The following is a 10,331-nucleotide window of genomic DNA, read 5'->3' on the forward strand; positions in this document are numbered from 1 at the left end:
CTAATGATTAGTGATGTTGAGAATCTTTTCATGTGCTTATTGGCCATTCATATATGTTTGGAGAAATGGCTCTGCAAGTTCTTTGCCCATTTGATAATTGGCTAATTGGGTGTTTTGTTCTGTTTTTGTTTTTGCGTTTGGGTTCTTTATATATTATGGATATTAATCCCATATCAGATATGTGATTTGCAAATATTTTCCCCCATTCTGTGGGTTGCCTCTTTACACTTCTGTTTTTTTAATTGGGGTGTAGTTGCTTTACAATGTTGTGTTAGTTTCTGCTGTACGGTGAAGTGAATCAGCTATATGTATACATATATCCCCTCTTTTTTGGATTTCCTTCCCAGTTAGGTCACCACAGAGCATTGAGTAGAGTTCCCTGTGCTATACAGCAGGTTTCCTTTTTACTCTGTTGATGGTGTCTTCTGATATACAGAATTTTAAAATTTTCATGAAGTCCAGTTTGTCTGTTGTTTCTTTTGTTGCTTGTGCCTTTGGTATCATATCCAGGAAATCATTGCCAAATCTACTGTTGTGCAACTTTTGCTCTGAGTTTTCTTCTAAGAGTTTTATAGTTTTAGGTCTTAACATTTAAATCTTTGGTCCATTTAGAGTTGAGTTTTGTATATGTTGCTAGGTGAGAGTGTAACTTCCTTCTTTCACATGTGGTTATCCAGTTTTTCGAGCAACACTTGTTGAAAAGACTATCCTTTTCCCATTGAATGGTCCTGATACCTTTGCTGAAAATCATTTGACCATGTATGTGAGAGTTTTTTCCTGGGGTCTCTTTGCTCTAGCTGGGACTTCCAATAATGTGTTGAATAGAAGTGGCAAGAGTGGGCATTCTTGCCTTGTTCCTGGTCTTAGAGGAAAAGCTTTCAGTTTTACACTGTTGAGTGTCTTGTGAGTTAGTTGTGGGCCCTCATAAATGGCCTTTATTATATTGATTAGTTTCTTTCCATTCCTGGTTTGTTGACTGCTTTTTCATGAAAAGGTGTTGAGTATTGTCAGCTGCTTTTTCTGTATCAGTCAAGATAATCGTGTGGTTTTGTCCTTCATTCTGTTAATGTGAAGTATTATACTGGTTGATTTTTATGTGTTGAATCATCCTTACATTCCATGGTTAAATCCCACTTGATCATGGTGTATACATACTTCTTTTAATGTGTTGTGAATTCTGTGTGCTAGTATTTTGTTGAGGATGATCAAAGCCATCTGGTCCTTGGCTTTTCTGTGTTGGCAGGTTTTTGGTTACTGATTGAATCTCCTTGCTAGTTATATGTTTGTTCAGATTTTCTATTTTTTCATGATTCAGTCTTGGTAGGTTGTGTCTTTCTCAGAATTTATGTTTGTCTTCTTGGCTATCCATTTTGTTGGTATACAGTTGTTCATAGTATTTATTCTCTTATAATCCTTATTTCTGTGGCATTGGTTGTAATAGTCCCTCTTTCATTTCTGATTTTATTATTTGAGTCTTCTTTTTAGTCAGTCTGGCTCCTTAGTCAGTCTGGCTAAGAGGTTGTCAATTTTGTTGATCTTCTGAAAAAAACACTTTTAGTTTCATGATTTTTTTTTCCTGCTGACTATTTCATTTATCTGTGCTCTAATCTTTATTATTTCCTTCCTTCTGCCTGCTTTAGGTTTAGTTTTTCTTTTAGTTCCTTGAGGTAAAAGTTAGATTGTTTACTTGAGATCTTGCCTTTTTTAATATATGCATTTACGGCTATAAACTTCTTTCTTAGTACTTCTTTCGCTGCGTCCATAAGTTTTTTGGCATTTTGCGTTTTCATTTGTGTCCAGGTATTTTCTAATTTCCTTTGTGACTTCTTGTTTGACCCATTGGTTTTGTAAGAGTGTAGTGTTTAATTTCCACATATTGTAAAATTTTCAGTTTTTCTTGTGCTATTTTTTTCTAGTTTCATTCCATTGTGATTGGAAAAGATACTGTGTATTATGGTTTCAGTCTTCTTGAATTTATTTAGACTTGCTTTGTGGCTAGACATGTGTTCTATCCTGAAGAATGTTGAATGTGTACTTGAGAAAATGTGTTGTGCTGTTGTTGGGTGGAGTGTTCTGTATATATATCTATTATGTCTGATTGGTCTATAGTGTTGTTCAATTTCTGAATTTCTTTATTCTTCTGTATGGTTGTTCTGTTCATTATTGAAAGTGGGTGTTGAAGCCTCTTAATATTATTATGTTGCTGTGTATTTCTCCCTTCAATTCTTTCAACATCTGCCTCATTAATTTAGGAGTTCTGAGGTTTGGTGCATAAATACTTATAAATATTCTTGGTGAATTGACCCCTTTTTAAAAAAATCAAATTTATTTATTTATTTGTTTATTTATGGCTGCATTGGGTCTTCGTTGCTTTGTGTGGGTTTTCTCTAGTTGCGGGTTTCTCATTGCAGTTGCTTCTATTGTTACAGAGCACGGGCTCTAGGCACGTGGGCTTCAGTAGTTGTGGTATGTGAGCTTCAGTAGTTGTGGCTCGTAGGCTCTAGAGCGCAGGCTCAGTAGTTGTGGCTCATGGGCTTAGTTGCTCCGTAGCATGTGGGATCTTCCCAGATCAGGGCTCGAACCTGTGTCCCCTGCATTGGCAGGCAGATTCTTAACCACTGCGCCACCAGGGAAGCCCTGAATTGACCCTTTTATCATTATGTGATGTACTTCTTTGTCTCTTGTAACGGTTTTTGACTTAAAGTCTATTTTGTCTGAAATTAATATAGCCACTCCTGTGCTCTTTTGGTTACTATTTGCATGAAATCTCTTTTTTCATCCTTTTACTTGGAATCGATATGTATCCTTACATCTAAAATGTTTCTTTGATGGACAACATGTAGTTGGAAGACCACTAAAGACCACTAATTTTTTAAAAATATTTATTTATTTATTTTGGCTGCACTGGGTCTTAGTTGTGGCACACAGGATTTTCGTTGTGGCACGTGGGATCTTTAGTTGTGGCATGAATGCGGGATCTATATCCCCGACCAGGGATCGAACCTGGGCCTCCTGCATTGGGAGCGCAGAGTCTTAGCCACTGGACCACCAGGGAAGACCCAGACTGCTAACTTTTAATATTAAAAAATGACTCAGGGAAAGAATCTGAAACTGTTTATTTATACCAAAAGACATTTAATCTCCGATCAGAGAGTTGCTGATGACACCTGCTTAGTTTTGAAGCATTCATCTTAAGAATTCTCTTTCAAGTATTTGGGTTATACCACTATCCAGAGGCAAGTGTGGGAAAACTGATCAAACATATGGGAATTATTAGAAATTAATTTCCTTAATGAAGTCTATAAACCATCAAGGAGGTAATAAAAGTCAGTTCTGGGAAATGTATTTTTTAATAAGAATTTTTCATATTTAATTTTAACTTTTGGGGTTTTTTTTTTTTTTAGCTGATAAAAGTGAGAGAGACAGAGACAGAGTTCTTTTTTCTCACACGTTGGGTTAGTTGTCAAAGTGCTGGTTTCTTAATATTGTATCATTAGTGTTCTACAAATATCCTAATGAATCAAACTCTCTTTTTGTAAGCTAATGGCAATTGGCTATTTTCAAAGGCAACACCCTGTGCTCTACATCCAGCATTATTTAGTTGCAGTGAATAGCCATTTTGAACATTCATTTTGGCATTCTTTCCTCGAGGGCTCAAATAAGACTAACTGTGCCAAAATGTTGGCTGTATTGTTATTTATTTAGGGATTTCAAATTGCCAAAATGAATATGCAAAATTCCTTTCATTGCTTTTTATTCTTTATCCCTTAAAAAGTGCCATTGAAGCAAGGTGGGTGTGCCCCATGGTGTTCTACCTTTTGAGAAAAACCTCTTGGAAGAGTTGATACCATAGAAATCTCTTTATATGGTTGAGTAATATTCCATTGTATATATGTGCCACATCTTCTTTATCCATTCATCCGATGATGGACACTTAGGTTGCTTCCATGTCCTGGCTATTGGAAATAGAGTTGCAATGAACATTTTGGTACATGACTCTTTTTGAATTATGGTTTTCTCAGGATATATGCCCAGTAGTGGGATTGCTGGGTCATATGGTAGTTCTATTTTTAGTTTTTTAAGTACCTCCATACTGTTCTCCATAGTGGCTGTACCAATTTACATTCCCACCAACAGTGCAAGAGTGCTCCCTTTTCTCCACACCCTCTCCAGCATTTATTGTTTCTAGATTTTTTGATCATGGCCATTCTGACTGGTGTGAGATGATATCTCATTGTAGTTTCTTTTTGTTTGTTTGTTTGTTTGTTTTTTTCTCATTGTAGTTTTGATTTGCATTTCTCTAATGATTAATGATGTTGAGCATTCTTTCATGTGTTTGTTGGCAATCTGTATATCTTCTTTGGAGAGATATCTATTTAGGTCTTCTGCCCATTTTTGGATTGGGCTGTTTGATTTTTTTTTGTTATTGAGCTGCATGAGCTGCTTGTAAATTTTGGAGATTAATCCTTTGTCAGTTGCTTCATTTGCAAATATTTTCTCCCATTCTGAGGGTTGTCTTTTGGTCTTGTTTATCGTTTCCTTTGCTGTGCAAAAGCTTTTAAGTTTCATTAGGTCCCATTTGTTTATTTTTGCTTTTATTTCCTTTTCTCTAGTAGCTGAGTCAAAAAGGATCTTGCCGTGATTTATGTCATACAGTGTTCTGCCTATGTTTTCCTCTAAGAGTTTGAGTTATTTGTAGTGAGGTGGATGGAGTGAGAGTGTGTCATACAGAGTGAAGTAAGTCAGAAAGAGAAAAACAAATACAGTATGCTAACACATATATATGGAATCTAAGGAAAAAAAAAAAAAGGTCATGAAGAAGTAAGTGGTAAGACGGGAATAAAGACACAGACCTACTAGAGAATGGACTTGAGGATATGGGGAGGGGGAAGGGTAAGATGTGACAAAGTGAGAGAGTGGCATGGACATATATACACTACCAAACGTAAAATAGATAACTAGTGGGAAGCAGCCGCATAGCACAGAGAGATCAGCTCGGTGCTTTGTGACCACCTAGAGGGGTGGGATAGGGAGGGTGGGAGGGAGGGAGATGCAAGAGGGAAGAGATATGGGAACATATGTATATGTATAGCTGATTCACTTTGTTATAAAGCAGAAACTAACACACCATTTTAAAGCAATTATACTCCAATAAAGATGTTAAAAAAAAAAGAAATCTCTTTAGTAATTGAATAGATTTTAAGTTAAGCTTGCCTTTCTATGATCAAAAGCACATTGTTGTAAGCGCTCTGTAAAAATGTTTTGTTAGTGTAGTAACTTTTAATTCTGGGGGAAAAAAATCTTATGACCTTGAGTTTCCTTCAGAGGCTCTTTCACATTTGTGGTTGTGTTAGCATTCATCTTTTCTTGACTCATAACTGCCTGTTTTACTTTTAATAACCTCTTCTTTTTTTATGGACATTGTGTCTTTTTAAAAAGTCTCTTTAAGGGTCTGAGATATTCTCATTTTAAAGTCTTTTGAAAGTATAGTTTGTAATCTCATTTTTAGCAGGAGTGTTATTTTGTTTTGTCTTTTGGTGCATCCTTCTCTACCTGGTGTTTTTTTGGTTGTCTCTGACTTGCCCCTTGTGGCTCCTTCTTTATAAGGAAGGTTTATATTGGAAGCTTTGGGTTCTTACTCTCCAGGAATATTGGGGAAAATCTCAATAACCAGTCCCTGAACCAGCAGGTGACTTGACTGAGGTCACTTTTGTTTGATTACCTCTGATCTTTTCCATGTGCATTGCTTCAGCCTTGGGCAGTAGTCACAGCTTTTATTGCCTTCTTTCACAGATGAGAGAGCCCTGCTTCAACTCCTGATTTCACAAAATGACCCAACTTTGTCCCCACTTTCCATGCTATAAGATGATTTTAATTCCTATTATTAGAGTTCATTTCTTAGGTGTCTCAAATAGTAAAATTGTAAAATAGATAACTTGCTTGTTTCTGCTTGCTTCTTTTACTGCTACAACTATAGGAGGTTAAAGAACTGCTGTGGTTTGTTGGAATATGTTGAGTCCTTACTGGGTAACCTTAAATCCCTGTTTCTTTATTTTTAAGTGAAGATAATTTGGACAGTGGTTGTGAAGCCCAAATGTTACTATATTTGTGAAAGGGCTTTATAAACAGAGAAACATAATCTAAATGTTAGACTTTATTATTGTTTAGTCATAAGGATTGTGTTATTATTCTATTTAAATCTTTTGATTTTCAGGTTGTTCCATTGACCTGTTATGTATGGCAACAGCCATTATATCAAAACAATGGTGGAACACAGATTCCTGATACCAATGTGGTCTCTTTGGAAAAAGCAGCTCAGTGGGGTTCTGGAGATGATCAGGTATGTCTTGTGTAACTGGCAAACTATCTTTTGGTAAGCAGCATGAGAAATTCTAATTTAGCTATGAAGAATGGAAAGAGGCAAATTACGTTAATATTCCATTTTTCTAATAGATCTTTGGCAGCCTTAATTATGTAGAACAGCAGTTTACTTTTTTTTTTGGTCTCAGGACTCCTTCACATTCTTCAAAAGTATTTTAAAGAGCTTTTGTTTATAAGGGTTATCTGTATCAATATTTAGCTTACAAAAAAATTAAAACATTTTAAAAATATTTATTTAAAAATATCAAACCCATTACATATTTACATAAAAATATATTTAAAAATGAAAAATGGCTATTTTCCAAAAAAAAAAAAATTAGTTGAAAGGGTGGCATTGTTTTATAGTTTTGCATATCTCTTTAATGTCAGGCTTACTAGAAGACAGTTGGTGTATTAGGCAGGGTTCTCCAGAAAAATAGAACCAATAGGAAACATATATATACATACGTAAATAGGTATATATATATATATATATATATATATATATATATATATATATATACATATATATATACATATGTAAAATAAGGAATTGGTTCATGTGATTATGGAGGCTGAGAATTCCCAAGATCTGTAACCTGGGGATCCAGGAGAGCTGATAGTATAGTTCCAGTCTGAACCTGAAGGCCCGAGAACCAGGAGCTGACTGATGGTGTGTGTTCTAGCCCAAGCCTAGAGGTCCGAGGACCAGGGGAGCTGATGGCGTAAGTTCCACTCCAGGTCCAAGTCCGAAGCAGAAAACTGATGTCCCAGCTTGAAGACCATCAGGCAGAGAGAGCGAATTATCTTTTGCCCAGCCTTTCGTTCTATTCAGGCCTTTAATGGGTTGGATGAGGCCTGCCCACCTTAAGAAGGGCAGTCTCTTTTACTAAGTCTGTGGAACAGATGTTAATCTCATCGAGACACACCCTCACAGACACACCCAGATGTTTAACCAAATATCTGGACACCCTATGGCACAGCCAAGTTGACACATAAAGTTAACCATCATAACTGAATTCTCAGATCTGCTTCTGCATTTAGTCCATTGGGATATATTGTTTTGGTTGAATTATGTGAAGAAAATCTGACCTTACATAGGTATGTAGTTAGAAAAGGAAGGCCCACTTAACTTCCCTGAAAGCGTGTCAGTGAGCCCCAGGGATCTTTGGACCACACTTTGGGAACCACTGACCTAGAACATAGTAATAAACTTAGAAGAAATGGAAAAAATTGTGAGCAGACAGGAAAAAACCTCATATATGTTTGTTGGAGAAAAAAATGCATCCTTACTCATAATGATTAAATATTTAAGGTTGATTATCTAATAACTTGGGTATCAGATTTCTTCTAGTACCTTCAATTTCCCCTAAATTGCATTTATTATCCATTAAATGCAAGGTATGGAGGAAGGAGATTTACTGTCGCCAAGTGAAAAGGGTTAAGAGAAACCCTGACCAGAAAAAGCACGGTACTCTGTGATCATTAAATGGAAGGGGGATTGTTATGGGTTGAATTGTGTCCCCCAAAATGATGTGTTGAAGTCCCAATCTGCAATACCTCAGAATGTGACCTTATTTGGAAATATAGTGATGGCAGATAGAACTATTTAAGTTAAGAAGAGATCATACTGGATTTAAGGTGGGCCCTTAATCCAATATGACTGGTGTCCTTGTAAGAGAGGGACACACAGGAAGAGGCCTGCCATGTGAAGACAGAGGCAGAGATGGAGTTATGCTGCCATAAGCCAAGAAATGCCTGGGGCTGCGAGAAGGAGGAAGAGGTAAGAAGGATCCTCCCCTAGAGGCTTTGGATGGAGCAGGGCCCTGCCAACACCTTGATTTCAGACTTTTAGCCTCCAGAACTGTGAGAGAATACATTTCTGTTGTTTTAAGCCCTCCGCTTTGTGTAAGTTCATTATGGCAGCTTTAGGAAACGAATACAGAGGTATATTCCTAAATAGTTTAATATTCTCTGAGGGCATGTTTATGGTAGATCACAGTCCAAAAATGGATATCTTCCCCTTTTACGGTCCTTGTTTTATAAAATATAAACCATGGATAGATCCTGCAGCTCTTCATTTCTGCCTTTATGCCTGGGTTCCTCAGAAGAACTGGAGGATTATACCACTTCGTAATTCTCTCCCCTCTTTTCTCCTTCTGGTTATTCTGCTCATTCATCCTTGTTGCTCTCATCCAAGTTAACTTTTTTATTCATTGAAAACTATAGCTCTTGCTACACTGTCTTCTTTTAGTTTCTTTCACTTCAGCTTACATTATCCATCCAGTGTCTGAAACTCTTGGATCTTTGATCTAATGTGCAGAGATATTTTTCCTTCACTCCTCCCAACCTTATCCTATCCCTACTTACCCCGTGGTCACAGTCTAAACCTTATCAGCTCCAGCAACTTGAGTACAAATGTCTCATCCTTTCTTCCCTCCAGCTACTGCCCCATTTAATATTTCTGCTCCCTGTTAAGTGAAATTTTCAAGAGTTTTTCGTCTCTATTTTCTGATATCTTATCCTCATTTTTTAAAAAGTCAGGTTTATTGAGGTATAATTTAAATACAGCAAAATTAACTCTTTTAGGTGAACAGATTGATGAGCTTTGACAAATACATACAGTTATATAACTAGTACACATTTAATTGCCATCACCCCCAAAAAGTTTCCTTGTGCCCCTTTGTAGTCAGTCATCGCCCCCATGCTTAGTCCCTGGCAACCGCTAATCTCATTTCTGTCTCTATAGTTTTGCCTTTCAGAATTGCAGGGTGTAGATTTTTAAAAAATTAATTAATTTATTTATTTTTGGCTGCATTGGGTCTTTGTTGCTGCACGCGGGCTTTCTCTAGTTGTGGCAAGTGGGGGCTACTCTTCTATGCAGTGCTCGGGCTTCTGCTTGTGGTGGCTTCTCTTGTTGTAGAGCACGGGCTCTAGTCGTGCGGGTTTCAGTAGTTGTGGCACGTGGGCTCAGTACTTGTGGCTCACGGGCTGTAGAGCGCAGGCTCGGTAGTTGTGGTGCATGGGCTTTGTTGCTCTGTGACATGTGGGGTATTCCCGGACCAGAGCTCAAACCCGTGCCCACTGAAGTGGCAGGCGGATTCTTAACCACTGCACCACCAGGGAAGTCCCATGTGTAGATTTTTGAATCTGGCTTCTTTCACTTGGCACATGCTTTTAAGGTTCATCCATGTTGTTGCATAAATCAGTAGCTCTTTAAAATTTATTTCTAAGTAGTATTCCACTTATGTACAGGTTTTTAGGTAGACAGCTGGTTTCACTTCTCTTGGGTAAATACCTAGGAATGGGATTGCTGGCTGATACGGTAACTGTACATTTAACATTATAAGAAAGTGCCAAACTGTTTTCCGAAGTGCCTGTACTATTTTGCATACCCCACAATGTATAGGTGTTCTAGTTGTTTTGCATCATTGCCAGCTCTTGGTATTGTCAGGGTTTTTTTGTTTTTGTTTTAAAATTTTTAATCATTTTAGGTATGTTGTGGTGTCTCACTGTGGTTTTAATATGCATTTTCCTAACGATAATGTGCATCTTTTTGTGTGCTTATTTGCCATCCATGTTTTTTCTTTAGTGAAGGGGTTGGTTTAAATCTCTTCCCCATTTTTTATGGGTGATTTGTTCCATTTGTTGAGTTTTGAGAGTTCTTTATATATTCTAGATGTAAGTCCTTTATGTGTTTTGCAAATATTTTCTCCCAGTCTATGGTTTTTCTTTGAATTGTCCTATTTGTTTTTTGAAGAGTAGAAGTTTTAATTTTGATGAAGTTGAAGTTGGTTTATTGATTTTTTTTTTATGGTTTTTACTTCTTATGTCTAACCTGGTAAATTTTGACCTAATCCTAGATCACAAAGATTTTCTCCTATATTTTTTTCTAGAACAGTGTTTCTCAGCCTTGGTGCTTTTGATATTTGGGCTAGATAATTCTTTATTTTACAGGACTGTCCTGTGTA

This window comes from Balaenoptera physalus (genome assembly GCF_965194825.1).
Source record: "Balaenoptera physalus genome assembly, chromosome: 15".
Classification (NCBI taxonomy): Eukaryota; Metazoa; Chordata; class Mammalia; order Artiodactyla; family Balaenopteridae; genus Balaenoptera; species Balaenoptera physalus.